This window comes from Galeopterus variegatus, unplaced genomic scaffold (genome assembly GCF_000696425.1).
Source record: "Galeopterus variegatus unplaced genomic scaffold, G_variegatus-3.0.2 Scaffold170, whole genome shotgun sequence".
NCBI lineage: Eukaryota > Metazoa > Chordata > Mammalia > Dermoptera > Cynocephalidae > Galeopterus > Galeopterus variegatus.
The window spans coordinates 2,627-23,636 of NW_007726281.1; positions in this window are offsets into that span (position 1 = coordinate 2,627).

A 21,010-nucleotide genomic window follows, 5' to 3' on the forward strand; every position below is an offset into this window, starting at 1 on the left:
AAAAAAAAAAAAAAAAAAAGTAAAGCAAAAGTAATCATCTGATCACTTTCTGAAATTTAAAATCTTTTGTTGGACTTCAATGTCTCACTGAGGCTTTTCTTTTTCTCTAGCACTTCAGGAAAACTCTGTATCACTCATAGCAGAGGCCCCATGGTTTAGCTATTTATTTACTCTCTTATTAATTCAAGTGATTTATGGAGCACCAACCACGTGCCAGGTACTGTTGGGATTTCTCATTACCAAAACGTCAGGTTTAATTTTGTGTTTGTTCTGTTTTGTTTCAAACAGAGTATATAAGAGTGCATGAGAGTTTACATTTCTTTTGAGGCACCCTAGCAGTGAACACAATTTTTCTGTTCACCCTGCACCTTTGAACACCCCTCCTTGTGTTATGAGTCTGGAAAGGAGGTGGAGGCTGCCTCCCCCTAAAGATATCTGAGATGCATTTTCTCACCCTCCCTATAGATAATCAGGAACAACTGCATAGAACTTTGTATCAGAAGCAGTGGAACCCATTCTGGTGATGGCTAGAGATGGGTGCAGATATTTAGTGGAAGCAATACAATCACACAGACACATTTTACAGGCGTATTTCTCAGCGTATTTTAAAAGTTAGTCTCACATTTCATGAGCAAATATTTCATAAGTTTTGTTAGTAAGAGACATGCCAGCAGAATTTGATGCCACTAGGTAAATGATGATGATATGAAGCTTCCAACAATGGCCATCCCAAGAGAGAACTCATTAGGTTGAACTTGAAACTACTGAGCAACAGGCTTTTATCCCTTGAAACAGAATGAATTTTCTGGCAGATCCACACGTTCAAAAACTTCTAACCTAGCAAAATTGTCCCCACCTCCCACTGTGGGCTCCAAGAAAGCACTTGACCAGGGCAGGCATTTTTCATGAAAGTTCCTGCTCCACCACTCTCATAGCTTTGCCCCCTCGAAGCCTGGGGAGGCCTCCCAGGGAGCCAGGGTTTGGAGCAGGAGGATGGCCCAAAGCCTGACCTGTACCTACATCCAAGGGGTGCAGACAATGCGCGAAGGTAGCACTTCCCAGGCAACAAAGAACTGGAACGCCCATGTCCTGTTGCTAATTCAATTTAGTGGTTTGGGATGCAATCCCAATATCTCCTTCAGATTGTTCTTCTTTCTGTACTCAGCTGCAGAAGGACTAGAAGGCGGCAGGCAGGAAAACAATGGGCTGGCAGTTAAAGAGGAAATCAATGGCAAATGCCCCCTTTAATATTTTCTCTTCTAATTCTTACAAAAACCATGTGAGAAGGCTAGGCTTAGATTTTCTTTTTCAGGTAAGAAAACCGAGGTTCAGTGAGGTAATCTGAATTCTAACTCAAGTTAGTCTGATTTTCAAGTCCATGTTCTTTTTCATTAACTACAAAAATCAATCAGTGTGGACTCCTTTTTATGACCTGTTAATATTCAAATAAGTACGATTTTTTTGTCCCAGAAAAAATCTGAGCCCTATCCGGAGGGAGGAAACAGGGAACATAAATTCAGCCCCTTTGATGAAAAGGTGACATTGCATGTGGTTTCAAATTATTTGGATAGGCGCGAATCTGTTCTGAGTTTGCAAATTTGATTTTGAATACTTCAGGCACTGGAGCTATGTCAGAATCAATATATCTACCCAGGGACAGATTAAGACCAGGTGACTACTTCACTGTTCTCTGTCCCCTTCTGACCCACTTGCTCTGCTCACTGAATCATTGTGCAGCCAGAAGATGAGCCAGGCAGAAGGTAGCTTCATGCCCTCTCTCCGCCTATTGTTCTTTACCTCTCTCCCTGGGCGTTTTGACACCATGTTGGTGGCAACCAGTGGCCACCTGCTTATAGGCACAAGTCATTCGAAGTAATAAAGCAAGAGCCAGAACCAGATGTTGAATTTTCAAGGACTTTTCTGTCAGCTTTTCTTCGAGAAAACATGATTTCTTCAAAGGGTCAAATGGAGTATGGTAATTACAAACATAGACTGTAGAGCCAAATTCTTCAAATCCGAGCTCTTCTATTTACCCACTACATAACCATCAGGACATTATTTCACCTCTTCAATGCCTCAGTTTCCTTGTCTGTAAAATGAGTTCATTTCGTTCATTTCACATATATGTTCTGAGCACCTACCATATGCCAGGCATTGATTCTATATGCTGAGAAAGGAGCACTGGGCAAAACCCACGAAGTCTCTCTGTTCTCCCAGAAGAGACAGGTCATAAACAAGTACAACTGTAACACGATTTTAGGTAGTGCTAATGCCATAAAGACAAATAAAGCAGGGTAAGGGATGGAGAGATGGGGGGCTATATCATAAGGGGCAGAGAGGGAAGGCCCTTGGAGGAGATAACACACTGGGGAGACCAGAATAATGTGAAGGGAGGGAGATTCTCAGACATCCAAGGCAAGAGCATTCCAAGCAGAGGGTGTGGGGAAGAAAACAAAACCCGGCAACAGTCCCTACCTTATTGGATGGCCGTGGATGTTAAACGGGGTAATAGGTACAGAATGAAACCACAGGGACTATGTATTAGTCAGCTGCTGTTTCTTATAACAAAATACTTGGAACTGGGTAATTTGTAAGAAAATGAAATTTATTGCGTACAGTTTCTGAGGCTGGGAAGTCCAAAGTCCAGGGAACACATGTGGTGAGGGTCTTGGTGGTGGTGACAGTGATCCAGCGGTCTCACATGGCAGAAAATGGCACAGCAGCAAGATAGAACTTCTCATGTACTTTTCTTTTAAACCCTCAGAACCATGCCCCTGACCACCATTTTTAATCCCTTCACTACTGCATGGTCCTACAATCTAATCACCTCTTCAAGGCCCCACCTTTCAATTACCATGCCCTCAGAACCATGCCCCTGACCACCATTTTTAATCCCTTCACTACTGCGTGGTCCTACAATCTAATCACCTCTTCAAGGCCCCACCTTTCAATTACCATAATAGGATTTCCCACCCTCAACAGTTACAGTGGGAATTAAGCTTCTAATATATGAACTTTGGGGACACAATTCAATCAACCCACAGCAGACTACTCTATGAAAGTTAGTTTTGCATATGTCATAGAATCACAGAGTCAAAAGGATGATACAGTTCTATTTAAACCTTTCCCTTATAATGCAGGTGTCTCCTAAAATAGTCATGGAGTTTCAGCTTAAGTACCTGACCTGACGGGGCGCTCCTACCTCAGGCAGCAGGGCCTTGCCTCCCATTCCTGGTGGCTTTTCCTTGTGAGGAAGTGCCTCCTTCTACTGAACTTATGTCCTACCTGCAGGAACCACAAAGAAGGTAACCTGCTGCCTCCTTCCACAGCAGTGCTCTGACATTCAAAATAATGTTTCATCTCAGCTGCATCAGTCCCTTCAACCAGTTCTTATCTGTCAGGCTTCCAGATTTCTCACGGTTTCAACTGATCATTTCAAAAACACAGCACAATATGCTCAGTCTCTGAAAGATGCAGGAAAAGTGGTGAGGTGAGCTTTTGAGGCTTGAACTTCCCCACTCAAAAACCTTTCCTAAATAGCAGAGTCCCTGGCTAAAGGAGAGTGTGTCCACACTTCTTGGTGCGTGCCTGCCCCTGCCCACCATCTTGCTCAGACATAAGCCCTGCCTGCACCAATCTGAAAACACATCTATGGTAATGGTTAAGAGAATAAGTCAGGTGACCAGCTCTGGAGGTGCAGGGATGGTGGTGCATGGTGGCAGATTTATGACAGATGTTATTGCCCGGTTATTAATTGAGCATCAGATCAACAGGATGAGGGCAGAGCTGATGAGTCAAAATCCTAGTTTCAGTCTATGTGAACCAGCCAGCTGGGCCCTGCTACCAATATCCGTGCCAGCTGCCTCATAAATATAAGCCATGACCACAAAGGTTAGAGTGTATATATAGATGTGTCAGCACAAACATATCCCTGCTGCTAGAAAGCAATCCCCAGGAGAAAGCTTCCCAATGGTGGATGACTTGGACCACTTTGTCTTTAGAGCTCAACTTGAAGCTCCTCCTTGGCATGACTTCTGAAATGATGGGCAGGTTCTATCACTGTGGACCACAGACCTGAATTTTAAGCAATGCATTCAAAGATGAATATGAAGTTCTATATAATCTTTTTCTGATTTAATCATCGGACAAACATAGACACTGTGGGTGGTAGGTAGAAACAGTAAAGAGAGTTATGTTTTGATCTGTTTATTTGTTTCATTTTTCATGTTTAAACAAAAATCTTAATTCTTAAATTGAATGCTGGAAGGGTGAGTGCAGGAAAAATTGAGGCACCCACTCAGGCTGATCCAATATAAAACAACAATCCTGGTGCGAACTGCTTCTAATTGTAATGTCACAGTGATTTATCTGCTCTGCTGGCTGGATTGATAAAGCAGCCACCCACCAATGCTCACATGATGCCATTTCAGGACTCAATTTGCTGGGAGCTGTCAATTGGCTGAGTAAGTGCTGAAATATAATGAAACACTTTCTCATTGGTTGAACTACCTGATTGACAGGCAGGTTGGGCAAGGCCAGGAGTCTTGTGTGGGCCGGTCCATTCCAGGACAACAGGCAATCTGACCTTGAAGCTGTCCAAACTGGGAAAGTTGCCATTTGGGGATCCTCACACCATCAGCCACAAGAATTTGCAGACTCATCCTACCTGACTCAAAGCTTTTACTGTTGTAGAAAATGTGTCTGCAAAATATAACTGCCTTCTGCAGTTTGCAGACATGATATTTTTTAAAAACTCTGTGGAGGTGGGAAATTACTATTCCTTGAGTCCTCTGTACCCAGCCAAAGCACAATCATTCTTCAAAGGCAAATTCCTGCGTGGATTTTTTTTCCTTTTTTTTTCTTTTTGACCACTGAAGTGCACACTAATCTCTCTCTCTCTTGAACTCATAGACTTCCCTTATTTAGATCAGTGGATCTCAAATTTCAATGTGCTTGGAATCTCCTGGGCATCTGCTTAAAATTCAGGTTCTGATTCAGCAGTTCTGAGTGGGGTGTGAAGATTCTGCATCTCTAACAAGCCCCCAGGGGATCCACATTTCTGAGGCAAGGGTCCATCCATTTGTTAGTAGAAATAGTCTGTCTTATAGCCTTGCAAGTTTCTCTAAATATCTCTGAAGCTTTTTGAGAGCGTGTGTGGCTCCCTTCCTTTGTAGCCTCCCCAGAGGCTACAGTGCTATGCAGGCAGGAAGTGCTCAGTAAATATTTGTAGAATAAGTAAACTCTATGGTAGAAAATGTGTTGATTCCTCACTAGCACAATGACTCACACGTGATATGTACTCAATAATTATTAATTGAATGAGTGAATGAAAGAACTGCCAGGAGTTAGTAAGAGATGAGGTGGTTAGTAAGAGAAGAGTAAAAGAGCGAAGACGAAATAAGCGGGATTTTTAACCTCTGTCTGCTTCAATTAAACAGGTGGGGAAAATATTGATAAAAATTCAGAAAACATGGTGTCTGGAATTAACTCACTTACACCCTCACCGTGTGGCATCTAACATGCTGTTGGACCTTTGCTGTCATGAAGATTTTAACAATGTCCACTGTCACAATAGGTTTTTGAGTGAATTTGCTGATGTGCCTTGCTTTGTGTGTTGTGTAAAGGTACCCAGCAGGGTGTAAGAAAGGAGGCAGGTGACATTCACTCTGGCAAATGTCAGTGGGAAGGAAGTCCCAGGCTCCGTAGAAAGTGGTTAATCCTCAGGCAGTGATTTTGACTGATTCTTTTTACTGACCTCAGCCTCCTTTCCCCACTCCTGACTACGCACCAGCACGCATGCTGACACAGAGACAGGTTTTGGACCATGGCCTGGAAACTTGACCCTCCGTCTTTATCTGCTTAGAGGTTGGATTCTGTGCCCTTGCCACACAGTGGGCCCTGACTGAATACACAGGCCACAGCTGTCCATAGGGAGGGGCAGCTGTCTCCCAACATGGGGAACGAAAGCCATTGATGGCAGGAGGTTGACATTTATGGAAGCAAATTGGGCAGCTGGGAGAATCAGGGAGGCCACAGGTCAAGGCAATAGCTGGAGTCCTACTCTTTGGACTTAGGGAGTTGACTGGGCTCACATTGGGACAATTCTGTCCACAGTGTGGTTTTACATCCTATAAGCTTCTTCACCTGCCCTAAGAAAGCAGCCATCTCACCATCTCTTTTCTTGTCCTAGAACTACTGCCTTTAGAGCTATCCTTTGGGTTTGGGAAAGAAACCAGACACAGGCTTTGGACTGTACTTTCGATGTCTGACTACTGTGGGGGTGTTGTTGGGGAGGCTGCATGTTTCCCTGGAGTTTTCCTATGCTGATCCATTGGCAGGCAGAGCCCCAGGTGTATTTTCTAGCCTCCTCCAATTGGATTTGAAGAAAGGCCATAGAGTCTAGGTAAGTTTCACTGATGTGAGCTTTGCTGAGCCAGAGTCATCCTGGCTGTGGGACTGTCACAGGGCTCAGCGTCAAGTGGGAGCATCCAGACATCTCCAGGAGAAATGGAGCAAGTCTGCAACCTGGAACTGCTTTCTGGAGGCACAGAAAGGGATGGTGAGACCCTAGGGTCCTCAGACCCTGCAGAGGTACACAGGCATTCCCTAAAATGGAGCAAGTCTGCAACCTGGAACTGCTTTCTGGAGGTACAGAAAGGGATGGTGAGACCCTAGGGTCCTCAGACCCTGCAGAGGTACACAGGCATTCCCTGAGCTGCACCTGTCTCTGGTTATTGCACCCAGCTTTCCAGCCAGCTCTGCAGTCTGGCTGGCTTTACTGCAGAGCTGTGTTCATGCTGGTGCAGGTGGTATTGATACTCTGCAGGGCCCAGCAAAGGTGTGCCAAGCAGCCTCCAGTCTCCCTGCAGAGCTGACTGTTCTGCAGTGAGGGCTCGGGCCAGCTCCGGGCTGGCTGCCAACAGCCTCTTGCAGACTGCGTCATAGCACAGACCTCTCGTTTGCAGGCAAGGGAGGAACAGACAGCCAAACCAGAGACTTGAAATAGGTCTCTGAAGCTGCTTCATCTCTCTTTCCATGCCACTCTCTGCTATTTTATGCAGTGGCCCGGGTTCCTCATTCCTTTGTCATTCTTCCACCCTGGTCCCCCATACCACACCATGACATTTATGTCCTTCTCAGTGGCTCTTCATGCCAGCCTCCAAACAAAGTTACCCAGACCACAGTACATGTCCTTAGGACACTGCTGTCTAAGGAGACACAGGCTGGTTGGCCTGATGAAGCGTGGGGCATTTCAATGGGTATCTGTGTGAAATAATGGAAATACCTGTGCTCAGAAAATCAACAAAGCTTCCATCTACAGACCTTCCCCTGGCACATAGCCAGCAAGGTGCCCTTGGCACATCAAGTTCACCTTTCTGTGTCTTGATTTCCCCCATAAGTAAAACTAGAATTTTTAGTCCTCCCTTCTCTGTTTTTACAGAGTCTTGTATAAAGTATCAAGTGGGATAATACAGGGCTTCATAATCTTTAACATGCACAAGAATTACTTGGGTGCCTTGTTAAATGCAGATCCTGATTCCGCAGGTCTGGGGTGGGGCCTGAGATTCTTCATTTCCAACAGACTTCTAGGTTAATGGATTCCACTGGTCTGGAGGCCACTCTGGGTAGTGGGGGTGGGGGTTTTAATAATTAAGAGGACAATTTGAACCTTAAGAAGTGCCAGGCAAAAAATATACAAATATGCTAAAAAAGGTGTTTGTATCTTTAATTAAAATGAATGTTACTATTTTAGGCACCTTGGATAGCCCTAAAAAGAAATGTGGAGTTAGAAAGGACTGATTATCATTTCTGTTGTCACTGAAGCTGCCTCCTCCTTCTTTTCCCTTTCTCCCAGAGTGGCCTCTGGATTCAGAGATTCCTACCAGAGCCTGGGGTCAACAGTTGACCATGGGTGTCAGGTCATTACCCAGGCCAAATGATGGACAAAAGATTCCTACCTGAGCCTGGGGTCAACAGTTGACCATGGGTGTCAGGTCATTACCCAGGCCAAATGATGGACAAACGAGAGATTGATTCAAAGCCACTGTTTTCTCAAGAGAAAGAGAATGTGTGTGCACCAAAGGCATGTATGAGAATGTTCATAGTGGTCATAAAATCAAAGCCAGACATAACCAAATGTCTAATAGCTGTAGACTAGATTAAGTAAATTCATAGAATGGAATACTACAGAACATTAAAAGAGAACAAACTACTATAACATGTACCCCACGTATGAATCTTCCAGGGGAAATAATGAACAGAAAAAGCCAGACATAAGAGCACGGACTGCAGGATTCCATTGATACGAAGTTCAAAACCAGGCAAAACTAATCTATAGTAGCAGAAGTCAGAAGAGGGGCTGCCTATAGCAGAGGGGATGGTGTTGACAAGAATGGGAATAAGGGGGCCTTCTGGGTGCTGGAAGCTTCTTCATGTTGATCTAGGAGCTTCAACCAAAAATTCACCAAGCTAGATTCATAAGATCTGTACAACTTACTGTATGTTGGTTATACTCCAATAAAGAAAAATTTTAAAGCTGCAAAAAGAGAAAGACTAGTTCTAATTTTACCTCTAAATTTAACATTTCTGGGTGCTTCTCTCCTTCTCTCCCACATCTTTCATAAGATAGAAGCCTGTACTGGCCTTATCAGTCAACTTCCCTGATTTGCTCCCTGCTGGCTTCCCAGGTCCTTTTCTAGACCACATAACAAAAATAGCACCTGCTTCCCATCACTTCCTCCCCCATGACTTCACAGAAGGTTTCAGGCTGTGTTTGCAGTTCACAGAGCCCTGCTCTGAGCTCCAATCCTGCTGGACTGAGGTGCTGTGTTCTCTGCCATCAGAGCCTCTGCCTTCCCCATAGTCTTGAGCAGCAAACCAAGCTCCCCAAGTCCAGAGTCAGGTGTGCAGAGCTGTGTGTAGTTTGTAGTTTAATACTTCTGTCCATATTAGGGTTTCTCCAACAAGGGTCTGAAAGTACCAAGGTATTTCTTGGGATCCAGTTCATATATGTAGTGACTTTCAGACACCAACAACTTCCTTTTGCTGCATCTGCCTACCAGGAACACTCCCCTCCAAAGCATGTTTGAGGGAACAGCTTTTCTTTCCTCTAATATCAATGAGTTTGGAAGAAACTCAAGGTGACATTGTCTTACTATTCCTCTTTTGAAGACTCTCTTTCATACTGTATACTTACTAATAATTGCTAACTTTCCAAAGGAACCAGAGGAGATTAATATTCTGCAAAAGCTGATTTATGACCAGCCACCTCTGAAAGATGGCCTGAGTCACTCTCCCTGACTCATGTTTACTACAGAATATTCAATGATAAAAATCTTCCCTTTAAACACAGAAAATTTATGGGTTAACTTCAAGGTCCTCCTCCCAAATGTAGCAGTTAGTCTTGAGGCTAGATAGAAAAAGCAGATAAAGGCTATTTGTAAAGTAGCAAAAAGGGATGTCCAAATTTTGAGTTTTCCGGCTGTCTCCAGGTTGGTGACTCTTTTGACCTTTTGCCCTTCATCTTCCCTGTGTTTTTCCAATTAGGGATGAGGCTGAATCCTCCCTAACTACAAGGCCTAAGTAGTTTAAAATTTAAGATGTTTTGAGAATACACAGAACAGGGTGATAAGAATAAAACAATAACAATAATACTACATTTATTGAGCATAAGTCACTGTTGTAATGATTGAACCCTGAATTTTTAGGAGGCCATTTAGTCCTCCTAATGACCTTGTGTTATGAACTCAAATATTCCTCCTAGTTTACAGATGGGTAATCCGGGCAAAGAGCAGAAGTAACTTGCCCTATATCATAGCCACTAGTGGTGAAACAAGGATTAGGAGCCTGTCAGGAACTCTTAACCTCATGATGTAGTAACTAAAGCAAACCAAACCAAAAGAAAACAAACATATAAAAGACCATCTGACACATGGATTGACTAATCTCTGTGAAGTTTTCATTTTGTTATGCTTTGTTTTAATTCTTAGACCTTTGAAGGAAGTTGAGGAAGCATATTTAAGTGAGGAGGAAGTTTTAGGGCTGGCCCGAGTGGCTCACTTGGGAGAGTGCGGTGCTGATAACACCAAGGCCACGGGTTTGGATCCCTATATAGGGATGGCCGGTTAGCTCACTCGGGAGAGCATGGTGCTGACAACACCAAGCCAAGGGTTAAGATCCCCTTACCGGTCTTCTTTAAAAAAAAAAAAAAAGGAGGAAGTCTTGTCAGATGTCAAATGAATTCAGGTGCTTTCAGCTTGTAAACTGGACCAGAAGAGGTATAGGGCTCATTACCAATTATAACACGTACAATTATTTATTATGATTTGATACTATATAATTATATATACATTTATATGATATAATATATTATATATAAATAATACATAATATATGTAAGATATATAATACACACTATATTGATTATAATGCATTGTATATGATATTTAGCATATCATATATATAGTTTTTGGAACAGCTTTATAAAAATGTAATTTATATACCATAAAACATACTAAAGTATACAATTTAATAGTGTTTAATGTAGTCACAGAGTGTGCAAACATCACCACTATCTAATTCTCTTTTTTATCACCCCAAAAGAAACCCCATACTAATTCATAGTCACTCCCTATCTTCCTCCCTTCCCCTCCCATTGCCTGGCAACCTCTAATTACTTTTTGTCTCTATGGAGTCACCTTTTCTGGATATTTCATGTAAATAAGATCATACAATTTGTGGTATTTTGTGATGGATTTCTTTCACTTAGCATGTTTTCAAGGTTCATTTATGTTTTAGAATGTATCAGTGCTTCATTCCTCTTTATGGCCAAATGATAATCCATTATATGGAATGTACCACATTTTGTTTATCTGTTAATCAGTTGATGGACATTTGGATTGTTTCCACTTCTTGGTAATTATGAATAACGTTGTTATTAGCATTTATATACAAGGTTTTGTGTGAACATGTCTTCAGAGTTCTCTTGGGTATATACCTAGGTGTAAAACTGCTGAATCAAACAGTAACTCTGTTTAACTTTTAGAGAACTGCCAGACTGCTTTTCAGAAATGCCTGCACCATTTTACAGTCCCATCGGCAACGTATGGGAGTTCCAATCTCCACCCTCATCAACATTTGTTATTGTCTGTCTTTTTTATTGTCATCTTCCTGAGGGATGTGAGGTGGTATCTCTGTAGTTTTGACTTACATTTATATTATGGCTAGCAATGTTGAGCATCTATCTTTTCATGTGCTTATCGACCATGTGTAATCTTTGGATGTCTATTCAAATCCTTTGCCCATTTTTTAATTGGATTGTTTGTCTTTTTGTTGTTGACTTGTAAGAGTTCTTTGTATGGTCTATTGCCTTATCAGATATATGACTTGAAAATAGTTTCTCTCATTTTGTGGGCTGTCTTTTCACTTTCTTCATGGTGTCCTTTGAAAAACAAAAGGTTTTAATTTCGATAGTCTAATTTATCTTTTTTTCTTTTGTCACTCATGCTTTTGTTATCATATTTAAGAAACTATTGCCTAACACAAGATCATGAATATCTATGCCTAGATTTTCTCTTAAGATTTTTACACTTTGTTTACATTTAGATGTTTCATCCATTTTGAGTTAATTTTTGTAAATGATGTAAGGTATAGGTCCAACCTCATTCTTTTGCATGTGGATATCCAGTTGTCCTTGCACCATTTATTGAAAAGAATATTCTTTTCTTATTGAGTCGCATTGATATCTTTGTCAAAAATCAATTGATAATAAATGTAAGGATTTTTTTCTGGATTCTCAATTTGATTTTATGGATCTATATCTCTATTCTTATGCTGGTACCAAATATTCAAGATGATTACTGTAGCTATGTAGTAAGTTTTGAAATGGGAAAGTGTGGTCCAACTTCATTCTCCCATTTTAGGATTGTTTTGGCTATTCTGCGTTCCTTGCATTTCCAAATAAAATTTAGGATAAACATGTCAATTTCTGCAGTCAAGATTTTAATAGAGCTTGAGTTGAATCTGTAGATAATTTGGGGAATATTGCTATGTAAACAGTATGAAGTCTTCCAATCCATGAACATAGGATGCCCTTCCATTTATTTAGGTAGTCTTTAAATTCTTTCAACAATATTTTGTTGTTTTCAGTTAGTCAGTGAGGCAGGGTTCTCCAGAAAAACAGAACTAGGAGGAGATATTATACATACATACACACACACTCACACACACACACACACACACACAGAGAGAGAGAGAGAGAGAGAGAGAGACAGGGACAGAATGAGACAGAGAGAGACAGACAGACAGACAGAGAGAGAGAGAGAGAGAGAGAGAAAGAGATTACTCTAAATAATTAACTCATGTGATTATGGAGACTGAGAAGTTCCAAGGTTGTGGTCAGCAAGTTAGAGAGCCAGGAGCCAATGTTCCAGTTTGAATCCAAAAACCAGAAAAGACTGATGTGCAGGTTAAGCAGTCAGAAAGAAGGGGTTCCCTCTTACTCTGTCTTTTTGTTCTGTTCAGGTCTTCAGTTGTGTAGATGAGGTCTACCCACATCAAGGAGGGCAATCTGTTTTACTCAGTCTACCAATTCAAATGTTAATCTCATCCAGAAACACTCTTACAAACATGCCTAGAATAATGTTTGGCCAAATGTCTGGGCACCCCAGTGGACATATAAAATTAATCACTGCATACTTTTTTGCTTAGATTTTTTCCTAAGCATTTTATTCTCTTTGATGTTATTATAAATAGAATTGTTTTCTCAATTCTAATTTTGGATTGTTTACTGCCAATGTATAGAAATAGAATCAATTTTTGTATTTTGACCTTTTATCCTGCAACTTTGCTGAATGTACCTATTAGTTCTAGTAGCTCTTTAATTTTTTTGTGGATTCTTGAGGATTTTCTACATATAAGATTATGTTATCTGCGAATAGAGATAGTTTTACTTCTTCCCTGCCAATCCGGATACCATTTATTTATTTATTTACTTATAAATAATTGCCCTGGCTAGAACCTCCTGTATAACGTTTAATACAAGTGGTAAGAGTAGACTTAACTGTCTCTTATCTGCTTTGGGGGGAAGAGTCTTCAATCTTATTTTAGTCTGATGTTAGCTACGAGCTTGGTATATGGCCTTTATCAGATAAGGAATTTTCCTTTTTAAATATTTGTTGAACATTGTTATCATGAAAAGGTATTGAATTTTGTCAAATGCTTTTTCTGTGTCTATTGAGATAATCATGTGGTTTGTTTTCTTTGTTTTATTAATTGGGTTATTACATTGCTTGATTTTAGGATGTTAAACCAACCTTGCATTCCAACTGGATAAATCCCAGTTGGTCATGGTGTGCAATTTTTTCTATATGTTGCTTGATTCAGTTTGCTGGAACATAATACTATTTTTATTATGAAGTATACTTAAGAACACAGTTTCTGGAGATAAACAGACTTAGTTATAGATATATCCATTGGCATCCACACTAATTGTGTGGCCATGGGCAACTTATCTTCTCTGTCTTTGCCTGAACTGTAAAATGGAGATAATAAAATACATCTCAATGGGTTGTTGTGGTGATTAAATGAGATAATATTTAGAAAATTTCAGTGCCTGGCACATAGTAAGTACCCAATAAATAGTAGCCATTATGATAGTTACTTTAATAAAACATTCTTCAGCAACCAATTGGCCATTGTTAGTAGAGTTATATCCTCTCTTTATTAAGCTTTATTTCCATTCAATCAGAATTTTCTGAGAATCTGTGGGGACCTTACTTTGGCCTAAGTGATTTGGGAGGTTACTTTACAAGGTGTTGAACAATTTTATTGCAGAAGGCAAAGAATGTGCTCACACCATAACTAAATAACAGCCTCTTCCCAGCACCCTGGGAAGACAGGCAATATGTGCTCCAGAGGTAGAGGAGGAAGTGATCTGGGGGAGGAAGAGCTTGGAAGCAGAAGAAGTTTGGGGAGATGTTATGCATTGTAGAGCCTGTGCTAACCCCAAGGATGTGAGGAGTGTCTGCCCCAGCACAGCCAGGTGTACCAACATCAGGGTAATGATGAAAAATCACATAGAGATGGGGGAGTGTGGGAGCACTGAGTAGCTGGCAGGACTGGTATAAGGACTTCCTCTTCTAGACCAGAGGAACTGCTTTTTGGACATAAGTTCCTCTCTGGGGGAAGACAAAAAGAGTCTTGTGGCACTAACTCTGGACTCTAAGATGTGGAGACTGGCAAACCTCAACTTAAAGGTGAGGTAAATTGAGCAGCCTCTTGATCATTTTCTTCACCTGCAGTTTTAAACACTGGCTATTCCTTCTTTGCACCAAAGCTAGAATTATTCTTGTACAACAAAGATCTGGTGTTGACACTATTCTGTTTAAAGCCCTTCATGGGCTTCTCTTTTTCACCAGTGCAAATGCTAAACTCCTTAAAGTAGCTTACGATGTCCTTTGCATGTTTAGTCTCTCTTCTCTCCTTTTTGTCATGTTAAATGACTTCTTGATTCTTGAGTATACATTTTTATCACTTAGTATTTGCAAATGTTGTCCCCTCTGCTTAGAACCCTTCCCATTCTCCCCTTCCCCACCTCCCAGCTGCCTTCACATGGCAGTGAGGAGATTCCTCCTCAATCTAAAATTCTCAGGTTAGCCTGAAACTTCCCCCAGGAAACCTGATTCCCAAACTTCCACGTGCTGCCATAGTAGTCAGTTCACCGTCCCACCACCCCTCCATCATGTGTGAGATAGATTACTATATGTTGATAGGTCTGTATCCTACACAGGCTGTAAGCTCTGAGAGGGCAGCAGTGGTGTTTGTCATTTGCCCATGTAAATGGCTATACCAGTCAAAATGGGGCTCTTGCCCTGGCAGCATCAGCATCAGCTGGGAGCTTGTTAGAAGTGCTAACTCTTGGGGCTCACCCCAGACCTATTGAATCAGACTCTCAGAAGATGGGACCCAGGAATCTGTGTTTCACAAACCCTCCAGGAGATTCTGATGAATGCTAAACTTCAAGAAGCACTGGCAGCCAGTGAGGTGCCGGGCTGCTGGTAGATGGTCAGTGAATAAAAAACTGGTCGAGTCCTAACCATCCTACTGATTGGCTGTGCAATCTTCACCAAGTTCCCTATCTTCTATGAGCCTTGTGGTTCTCTTCTGTAATGTGCTGAGTTCCTCTCTCAGGGTTGGGAGGAGCACATGTGGATGGCTTATGAAAAGGCACTGCCATAGTATCTGACACAAAAGCTTCTTTTTTCTTCTTTCTTCATTTTTATTTGTAATTCAACTTACTGCTCGCTAGGATGGTCTTCAAACCCTCGGTCTGTTTTCAGCCCCTCCCTCTGGCATGTTTGGGACATCCTTACTTGTGTCCACAGATCCAAAAAGGGAATAAATGAAATGGGCCCATAGAAAAGGGTGCTCTCATGCAGTTTGCAGACAGCCCATCTGATCAGGAACTTGTCCGATTACATGGGTTGATAGACATATGTCAATAGATGAAAGAATATTGAAATATTTTCCTTCTGAGCCTCAAGTCTACAGGGTAGGTAAGAATTATCATTTTTACTTTAAAAAAACATAAAGGCTTGGTTATCAGTATTTCTCAATGCCAAACTAAAGTAACTGCTTGATAGACATATGTCAATAGATGAAAGAATATTGAAATATTTTCCTTCTGAGCCTCAAGTCTACAGGGTAGGTAAGAATTATCATTTTCACTTTAAAAAAACATAAAGGCTTGGTTATCAGTATTTCTCAATGCCAAACTAAAGTAACTGCATTAATCTGTTTATTAAATGGTTTCACAATTTGGGGTAACATCTCTCCTAGTTTGGTGGTTTTAAAATTTTTCTTACAAGCAAAATAAGACAGGATTTACCAATTCCTGGGTTGTTTTCTTAGACCATGTCAGAGTCTTGTTTCTAAGTTCCTCATCATTTCAGTCAAGGTATCATTCTCCTTAAATTGTCATTGAGCTGCTGAAGAGGGTTATTATTTCCTTCACATGTATTTGAAATTGAATGGTCAGTTAAAATACACAGTAACTAACCCCTAAATTGACTGGACTTTTAAGAAATTTTTCAAAAGGTAGTTAAGGGGATACTAAAATAAGTGATGCTTAAATGTTTAAAAGCCCCATAATTCTTTTAAAGGCCCACTTTAATGTAGGCAGAAACCCGTGCACCATGAAAATCACTACAAAGAATGAAGTAGGGCAGTGAGGGTGCTTGTGGTCTTCACTAAAAGGAAGAAATAGGTGGAAATAGCAAAGGCAAAGCGGTGGAGTTGAATGGAGACCGAGGGATGGTGGCTTCTGATCCTGCACTTTAGCGTCTTCTTAGAACAGAATGGATGGAAGGACCACGAAGGGAAACTTGACACCCAAGAACAACAGAACTGTCAGAGCCACCTTCCTTCCAGGGACTCACAAATCTGAACAATGAGCATACAGGGTGACCAAATATCAGGGGAAATCCCATCAAATTCTACGCTGCATACAACTCCCTGGTCAATTTTGGGAGCTGAAGTGTGGGCAGGAAGAACTCATACTCACGAGACTGAGTCTTCCTCAACCCAAATAAAACAGGAATTTGGAGTCAACTACAATTTGATTTTTTTTTTCATTTGAAGAATTAAGCATTGTGTTATATTTTTAAGTAAATTTTGAGAACTTGTGGAAGCAGAAGAAAGCGGACAACTTAGATTAAACTTCCCTTTGATCTCTGCACTCTCTTTCCCTTAGGAAAGATGCCAGAACCGAGCAGACAAGAGCAAGTCAGACACTTCCTGGCTGGAATAGGAACAGAAGATGGAGGCAAGTCCGCAGTGATGGAAATTCTCCCACTTACATTTAACGGGGTCCTTCTGGGTTGCATGTTTTAAGAATGGAGGCACCGTGAAAAGGCAGAGCCCAGAACCCAGGGAATGATCAAAATGTACTCTACCTTGTCAGAGGTGGCGTAGGGTGTGGCCAAGAGAACAGCTGGGTTCAATCCTAGCATCCCCACTTACTAGCTGCGTGATCTGAGGGATGTTATTTATCTTCTCTGTATTTTGATTCCACCATTTGTAAATGCAGATAATAATAGAATACACATAGTATTATGGTGAGGATTAAATGAACTAATATGTTCATAGCAATCAGAACAGTGTCTTGCCCAGAAGCAGTGCTCATTGAACCTTAATATCATCATTAGTATTGTCATCATCATCATTACTTGGAACCTATGTCAAGGTTCTAATTCCGACTTTATCATTTTCNTGTCATCATCATCATTACTTGGAACCTATGTCAAGGTTCTAATTCCGACTTTATCATTTTCTTTTGCAAAACAAAAACTACTAGATCACTTGAACTAAGATCAATTGTTTCCAAATGTGGTTTAATAGCAGAAGTAACTTTTCAAACATAAACTTTGAGAGAGACTAAGCATATATATACTAATTGATTTTTAAAATTCTAGTTGCTTATATCAACAAACAAAATAAATTTCTGAACTCCCATTACAAAATAGCACAGGGAAAATCCAGCTTCAAGAATAGCTGGAGAGCAGGTTAAAAGATATTAGGATTACTTTTTTTCCCTATCTCCTTCTTTCAGCTCTGCCTCCCCTCTTTCTACTCCATTCCTAGGATGCTCTTTCCCTCCTCTTCATTACACAGTGGCTGCCAGCAGCTCTCAGAGTCAAATTCTTCTAACTTCCGATCTAAAAAAANAAAAAAAGAGTGCGCATATTTTCCCCAGAATTCTCTGTGAATGTTCTGATATTCACTTTGATTGGCCTGGCATGCACCACACATATATTAGTCCATTTCTGTTGCTTATAACAGAAGTGCCTGAAACTGGGTAATGTATAAGGAAATGAAATTTATGGCTTACAGTTTTGGAGGCTGGGAAGTTCAACATCCAGGGAACACATCTGGTGAGGGTCTTCTTTAGTGGTGGCTTTACAGCAATGCAGGGGTCTCACATGGCAGAAAATGATGGAGCAGAGAGAGAGGGACTCTCATGTGCTCTCCTTTAAGAGCCCTCAGAACAATGCCCATGACCACAATTATTAATTCATTCATTAGGGCATGGTCCTCAGAATCTATTCACCTCTTCAAGGCCCCACCTTTCAACTATCATAATAGGATTCCCCACCCTCTCAACACTGTCACAGTGGGTACCAAGTTTCCAATACTTGGAACTTCGGGGGACACAATTTAAGCTTCAGTGAGTTTTTTTTGGGGGGGACGTTTAATCCACAGCAACATGCCAGGGCCTATACCAATCACAATGGTCAGAGGAATGTGTTGCACTGATTGGCACCTTGGGTCACATGTTCCACCTGTGAGGTTGAGAAGAAGCCCTGCCCCTGAGACCAGAGAAAGGGAATATGCTATACCTGCTATGCTTGAATTTCACCCTACCTCCTTAGCAGTCACTTCTAAAAATCCTGAGGGTTCCAAGTTTAAAACTCACTGGATGTGGGGATCTCTAACATTTGGAAAGTTTCCAATGTTGCAAATTTTATCAAAGCAATTATGGTCATGCACCACTTAAGGACATTTCAGTCAACTTGGTAGACCTCATATATGATGGTGGTCCCATAAGATTATAATGGTTATACCATATAGCCCAGGTGTGTAGTAGGCTATACCATCTAGGTTTGTGTTTGCATGACAATAAAATCAACTAAGATGTATTTCTCAGAACACATCCCTGTCATTAAATGACACATGACTGTACTAAAGGAGAGGTCAGGGACCTGAGTTGTCCCCTAGAGGAGGTTACATTGAGTCTCCCTTAAATCACAGCGTGAAGACATCCACCAACTCTACCGTCCTGTGAGGCATTCCTTTGTCTCTGTGTACCCATAGCAGTGCTGTCTGTCATAGATATGTATCCAGTAGTGGGAAGGAAAATCTTCTGGGTTGAATTCTACATTACACTATGTGTAATGCACCTCCTATGGCTATTATTTATTGTAGGCAAAACAACATCCTCAAAACACAGTGGCTTAAAACGATAGTTTATTATTATCTCCCAAAATTTTAGGGTCAATAGGCTCCTCTGAGCATTTCTGGCTTGGGTGGTTACAGTTGGACAGTAGCTAGGACAGGGATCATCTTGAAGGCTTTGTCACTACAAGTATGATGACTGAGCTGGGAAGCTTCAAATGTCTGGGGCTGGAATAGCCAGGGCTAGGTAAACTCTCTCTCTCTTAGTGGTTTCTCCACATAGCATCTCCTGCAGGGTAGCTTTGGGTTACCCAGCTTTCTTACACAGTTCCTGAAGACATCAAGAATGAGTGTTCCAAGAGAGCAAGGAGGAAGATGCACGGCCTTTTTCAGACCTGGTGTTTGAAACCCCACATCACTTCTGCTGCACTCTATTGGTTGAGGCAATCACAAAGTTCATCCAGGTTCAAGGGGTGAGAACATAGACCCTACTCTCAGGGGTAGGAGTGCCAAGGAATATGTAGCTTCTTAAAACCATCATACCTCCTGAGGGTGGCTTTGAGTCAGCCTACTAAACAATATGTATCTTCCAGCTGAGAGACCATGTCTCACTTTTCCATTTGAAATCACATTTTAGAGATTATCCCTGGTCATGCTGTTCTGATTCTGTCCTGCTCTTGATGGAAATGAGTATTCAGGAGGTGAGATTATCAAGGCATAGCAAGAAAAGTGGTTTCTTACACAATCGTGTACTGGAAGAGAGGCTCAGATATCACACGCAAATGTAATAGTCTCCATCTGGGCACATTGACCTGTTTTGTATAGATGTGATCCTTTTTAACACTTGTGAAAATATTGCAATACCTCACCCTGGTGCAGCTTATGTTTTTGCCATGCAACACAGCTAGAATCAAGAAAGACATTCTCTTTACCATGTACTTATTAAAAGCAGCGAGGCCCCCTGAAGGGTCTGTGATATAACTTGATATTATTACCAGGAGTTTGAATGTCTTCAGGAAAAGGTTGATGCTATCTTCAAGGTAAGTTCCAGTGTCAATTGCAAACTTTGGCAAGGCTTCATATGCAGGGTAAAGGGAAGACACACAAACATCTGACTGCACTAAAGCTCAATGCTCTGCTATCCCTCTGCAACCACCCCATCCCCATGATGATTACCAAGCAGGTGAGTCAAATCAGACTGTGGGGAGAAAAGAGGGGCATGCACCCACATTGTCTTCCAGAAGTAGATTATGAAATCCTGATTCTCAAATATTTGCAAGAGTTTTTAGGAAATGATTGCACGGGTGAAAGTGTGAAGGTATTGTCAAAGAATGCAGATTATGTCTTCGTTTTAATTTCTGACACCAACTCCAGGCCTGACCCCTTTTATTAGATCTTAAATGCCTTCAAAATAATGGAAGAATGAAATTCCACGTTATGTAATTGGCTTGTTATTAGAAGCTAAGTTTTGCCAAGCAAAGAACACTAGGTGAAATTATAAAATCAATGTAGGTGGTCTCTAGCCTTCCACTCCTGAGTGTGCTAACATTCAGAACATTTGGGTCTGCAAAATCTATTCTCTTCCTAGTGACTCTGGCAGGTAAGATGGGCTAGAGAGTTTTTTCAGAGCTTTGTTGAAGTGTTAATTTCACTCAATAGGAAGCACATAGGATTTAGCATCAGAAGATGTAAGTTTTAGAATAAGGAAAAAGTGGGATGTAATGGAACAGATTTTGCCAAGAGATTGCTGCAGGTAGCAGCAAGCAATTGGTTCAAATGACTGGACTGTGGGCTGTCAATTCAATGGAACAGCTGCAAAGCTCATTAGTGCCTCAGATTCCTGAGGCACACGAAGTGCAGAGGAACTGGAAGATGTGGAGGAGTATGTATAAGCAGACAGGCTTAGAAAGGGGGATTCAAACACGCAACTCCGGATGAGCCTCAGGCCAGCAGTGCCCTGAGGCTTGTGGGCACATACCCAGCTGCTACCTGTGTGGTGATTTCATCTCCAGCTAATACACCAGCTGGTAGAGAATTTTATTTCCTTGTTGACTTTTTT